This window comes from Acomys russatus, chromosome 2 (assembly GCF_903995435.1).
Source record: "Acomys russatus chromosome 2, mAcoRus1.1, whole genome shotgun sequence".
In the NCBI taxonomy this organism is placed as follows: Eukaryota; Metazoa; Chordata; class Mammalia; order Rodentia; family Muridae; genus Acomys; species Acomys russatus.
Genome location: NC_067138.1, coordinates 16,776,669 through 16,782,645, shown reverse-complemented (window position 1 = coordinate 16,782,645; position 5,977 = coordinate 16,776,669).

Sequence of the window (5,977 nt, the reverse complement as noted above, 5' to 3'; positions counted from 1 at the left end):
CTTAAGTTGACAAAAGCAAACAAAACAAAAAACAAAACAAAACAAACAAAAAACCAAACCAAAACAACGATAACAGCAACAACAACAACAACAACAAAAAACCAACCATTACAAGAGCTATCCAATCCTTTCCAACAGAAATGAAAGTCAGAGGGAATTTGTGTGTGTGTGTGTGTGTGTGTGTGTGTGTGTGTGTGTGTGTGTGTTTGTTTGTTAGTGAATTACTATCATGAGTAGTTGTTCTTTGGGGGACTGGAAAATTAGATTGTTACATAAGTATAGTAGTCTCAAAACGAGCCTCTTGAATCACTAAGCTGTACTTGGCAGTAAATATTGTTGTTTGCTTTGGAATCTTGAAAGTGGACAGTTTCACAACTCCGGAGCAGAATTTGCTATTATTCAGGCACTATGGCTTTTGTTCCATAGGTGACAGGAGAGGGTCTATGCCTTTTCAGTGGAAGGTGGTAGTCTTGGCACCTAGAGCCTGAGAACTTTAACTGGTGATGTGTACCACGGACTTTTCCTGTCTGTTTTGAAATTGTTTTAAACTATTCCATGTTTTCTCATGATGAATATGAAGTCAGTCTTTTGACTTTTACATTCTTCTCTTCCTTACAAGTTTTACTGATGAGACAGGAAGCTGAGAATTGCTGATCAAGGATACATTAAGTAGTATTTGTCAAATTTGAGGCTTATCAGAGAAACCTGGAGGCTTGCTAAAGTGCAAATTGCTAGGACTGGCCCCATAGATAAAGGCTCATTAAAATGTATACACATGTGAGTCTGTAGTGATGAACAGCTAGCTCATCAGAGGGACTACTCTTTGGGAACTACTATGGTAAATCAAATATGGAATATCAAACTACACAGAACCATTGAGGTTCTTCATGAAATCAATGCATTGAATGAGCTCCCTATCATCTGAGTTAGGTAATACTTAAGCCACCTCAAGAGCCTATTTCCAAAAATGAAAGATCTCATATATATGTAGAAAATTAGAATGGTCACCAATGTCTTTTGATGGTAGCAATGTTAATACTATCTGAGCACCTAGAAACTGGGCTGCCTGCTCTGCTTTGAGCTGTGCCAGCAATTTAGTCCATGTGAATTATGTAAGGTTGGCTAGTGTTTGAGTGTGACATCTCTAATATATTCTTCTGCTCTTTCTTCCCTCCAAGAGCAAATACTATTGATTCCCAACTACAGTTGATTGATTCAAGAGGACCTAGTGTCAAGTTACTGTTGTTACTTGTAATGAATGATCCAATTAATTTTTGGTTTTTCAGAAATTACTAATAATGTTAATATTAAACTAAATTCTTTATACTTTAGTAGAGATAGTAAAGTTTTGTAGACTATCCAGTTTTGTTCACATTCAACATAAAAATTCTTAAGAAAAATGTCTAAATAAGGACCCTTCTTTCCCCCACGGCTATGTGCTCCTCGGTCCCCACTTGCTTCACTTCTACATATTGGTCACAGAAACCCTTTGCTATAGAATAGCCTTGCCATGACACTACCCCGTGACCACTCTGTCCACAGCGTGCCTCTGGTTAAATCATGTCTTGGTCACATGGTACTTGCTTGTGCTTATGTCAATGTGAGTGAATGTTCCCCTCTTTGTTTTAAATATATATACTTCCCTTACAAATCCTACACAATTCCCATGGACTAGGTTTCATGGCAACCCAGTTCCTGGATGGCGGCTAGTAGTGGTGCTACCCTCAAGAGAAAATGGAAAGAACTCTATTTTTCTATGTGTACAAAATGTGTTTTTTTTTTTAAATTGGAAAATCTGCCTTTAATATCGTATCTGTTTTCGGTTCTGTTTTTTGTTTTTTGTTTTGTATCTGTTTTCTAATTTGTCCAGGAAGAAAAATAGCAAGGAGTGCTGTTTTCTTAAAAGCTAGAGACCTCTTGTGGTCATTCATAATACTACAGTTAAAAAAAAAAGTATTTGAATTTGTCAGGTTTCAGATTTCCCACTTAAGTGTCATTCATTTAAAAATACAGGTTTCACCCAAAACCTGCCAAAGTACATCGGATCAGCAATAGGATTCTGCACTGGGTAACACACACATGCGCACACGTGTGTGTGTGTGTGTGCACACACACAACCTAATATATCAGTGATAGCAATACTATCTAATAAATCAAAACTATCAAATCATCAAATATAGGAAAATGTAGAAATCATAGCTACTTAATTAAAAACTTCCAAAACTTTGTATATTTGTGTGCAAAAATATCTGATAACTTTGTATCACAATTAATAAGCAAGGTAACTAAATTTCAGAGAAATTGTGTGATGTGCTGTTTGACAATATCAAATTCATCTGGACATCATTCACTAAGCATTATTTAAGTGGCTAGGAATTACAGACACAATTGAAAAAACACATTGCTAGATTGCAAGACTATGATTCTTGTGGGGGAAGGCGTGGGGACTGCCTTGGACATGAACTTTGGTGCCCAAGATTTGGTCACTTCCCCTTGGCAGGGATGTCTTGCAGGCACACAGAGGAAGGGGTTGCAGACTACCTGTATGGGACCTGATAGGCTGTGGTCAGACCATGGGAGAGAAGCCACAGCCCCTCGCATCAGAGTTCTAGAGGAGGGGAATAAGGTAAAAGAGGAGAGAGGGTGGGAATGGAAAGACACAAGTGAGGGGATAAAAATTGGGATGTAATATGAATATATTATAATAAATAAATATTTATTTTTTCTGTTTTTTATTATGTGATAATTTTGTGCATGCATGTAATGTGTTTTTGTTTTTTGGTTTTGTTCTGATTTTTGAGGCTTGGTCTAACTATATAGCCTTGTCTGTCCTAAAAGTTTCACTGTAGACCAGGCTGGCCTCAGACTCACAGAGGTCCACTTGCCTGTGCATCTTGAGTGCTGGGATCAAAGGTGTGTGCCACCACCACATTTTTGTTTCAGATTAACATTTCTTTGACTGGGTGATCTAATTTTTCTACTTCGTCTTCAAGTCCTGATAGTCCTTCTTCCATTTTATCCATTCTATTGATTTATGTGCATCTGGTCTCTTTCCTCTAGCAGCCACAGTAACGAGGTAACGTAACACAGGTATGAAGTGTGCACATGGCTAATAAACTCTGAATAAACACGTGAATAAAAAAAGAGGTTTTATTACTCTCAAGTGGCTTTTATTGGCTTGGAGAATGAAAGTAATTTCAGATCATAGATTTTAGATCCAGCAGTTTCTCCATGCCTGTTATGACAAAAAAAAAAAAAAAAAAAAAAAAAAAAAAGACAAATAAACCTCACAATTTTCCCATAGCACAACATTTATTATAGGAAATTGATGATATAAAATTTTTAAAGAAATAAAAGGAGGCTGGGAATGGCAGTGGATGCCTTTAATCCCAACATTTGAGATTAAAGACAGAGGTAATTATATTCCTATGAATTCAAGCCCAGCCTGGTCTACAGGTCAGCCAACGCTACACAAACCAAGAAGTGAGGGGTGAGAGAGGAGAGAGGGAAGAAGAAAGGGAATGAAGAGGAGGGTGGGGACGGAGAGAATTATTACCTATATTTCACATGCTTGATATGTTGGTGAGGACAGATAGGACTAGCATCTAGAAATGCCAAGTAAGCCCCGTTAAAGATGATGTGTTACATGTAATTAGAGTCTACTTTTCAGGGCAGGGGAATAGTAAAGCTAGGGTAGTGTGTGGGCAGTTTGGAGAGTTGGCTCATCAGTTAAGAGGACTAGCTGCTTTTCCAGAACCTGGGTCAGTTTCTAGCACCCACATGGTGGCTCACAACCATCTATAGCTCCTTTTCCTGATCGCATAAGTCAGCATCCTCTCCCAGGAGCAAGCATACTAGGCAACAACTCTGGTACTTTAAAAAAAATTTTTTTTATTAATTTATTCTTGTTACATCTCAATGGTTATCCCATCCCTTGTATCCTCCCATTTTTCCCTCCCTCCCATTTTCCCCTTATTCCCCTCCCCTATGACTGTTCCTGAGGGGGACTTCCTCCCCCTGTATATGCTCATAGGGTATCAAGTCTCTTCTTGGTAACCTGCTGTCCTTCCTCTGAGTGCCACTAGGTCTCCCCCTCCAGGGGACATGGTCAAATGTGAGGCACCAGAGTACATGAGAAAGTCATATCCCACTCTCCACTCAACTGTGGAGAATGTTCTGACCATTGGCTAGATCTGGGTAGGGGTTTAAAGTTTACCGCCTGTATTGTCCTTGGCTTGTGCCTTAGTTTGAGCGGGACCCCTGGGCCCAAATCTGCCTATCATAATGTTCTACTTGTAGGTTTCTAGGACCCTCTGGATCTTTCTACTTTGCTATTCTCCCATGCTTCTCTCATTTAGAGTCCCAATTGGATATCCTCCCCTCTGTCCCAGTTTCCTGATAAGTGAAGGCTTTCATGGGACATGCCCCTTGGGCTAGTATGCAGATATAAGTGAGTATATACCATTTGATTCTTTCTGCTTCTGGGTTAACTCACTCATTATGATCATTTCTAGCTCAATCCATTTATCCACAAATTTCGGGAATTCCTTGTTTTTAATAGCTGAGTAGTATTCCATAGTGTTAACTCAGGTACTTTTAAGTATTTTTTTTCCTCATTGAATTCCCATACCAATCAGTGTAGGACTATATTTTGTACATCTATATTTTATCTTAAGTAAAACTAAAGGCTCAAAGGGGGATCACATTAGCAGTGGAGCTAGAATTTAACTCCAACCTGCCTGCTTTTAAAGTTTGGTTTCCCTACTCGAAGAATAAACTGGTCAGACTGAGTGTATGCCTCTGTGGTAGAAGCCCTGAGCATCCTCCCACCCAAATGATCCGACTAAAAAGTTAGCACGGAACTCATTTCTGTTGTTCAAAGATATACAAATATATTGTAAAACCTTTCAAATCATAAAAGAAATATGGGGAGCAACAAATGAAGTAAAGAGGAGGTAAAGAGGAGGAAAAACTTAATAAGGTTTTTGGCTCTTTCATGGTCCTTCCTACATGGGCTGCCTGCCATATGCTCCTTTTTCATTACTCTGCGCTCTGGCCCTAAAACTGTTCTTATTTCTTGTGGCTGTCTGTGGTGTTATAGCTCTCACCAGACTTCTATATTTTGTGCAGGCCATTAGATGTTTCACAGCAAATGTTTGTAGTTCCAGGATCCAGTGAAATGCCTACAACACAGTGTGCCAATAATATTTGGTAGTGAATTGTAAAGGAACTATTTCACAACAATGTTCATATGAATTTGCGGAAGGAGAAATTTTGTTAGTTCTCCATGACTCCAGATTTTAAGCAATATGATGTTATAATGAGAATTAGAATACAGAGTTTGCAGTTGTCATTATTTCTGGTCATGGTCATAAAGAGCTTATTTTAAGGCAACTGGGATTGTGAGTAGCATTGCCACTGATTGTACGATCTTATTCATCTACTCAATTTCCACAAAAACCTTACAAATGAAATAAAATTATCTCTTTTTCAAAAATGGAAAAAGCAGGACATGATCTCACGTATTTCTGCTGTGAATGTCCATCTTTAACTAATAGGCACTTTTACATTGCTGTTGCTAATTTATTCATGGGACAGATATTTTTTACTCTGTAGTAACATCTTCTAATGAAAATTCACTGATACTTAATTAGATTGCTTTGTCCACTAGAACTTTTCCACCAAAGTAAAAGCCCTGAATGTTTTGTGAAACTGGAGCTTTTATGCCCAAGCAACATCCAAACTCCACAAGTCATTTGCTGTTGCCATATGCTGGAATGAGGAATCTACCAAGTGTGGAGTTTAGATCCCTGACAAGTTATTTCTCAGATTTTGAAAGAACATTTAAGTAGTAATTCTCACATCTGTTATAAGCCTGGTCTCTGTTCCATCGCGATCCATGCCTATCTCTTCATCACACTCTCTGCTTTGGGATATCAGTCCTTATTGTTCAAAGGGGGAAACCCATTCCAGTGCG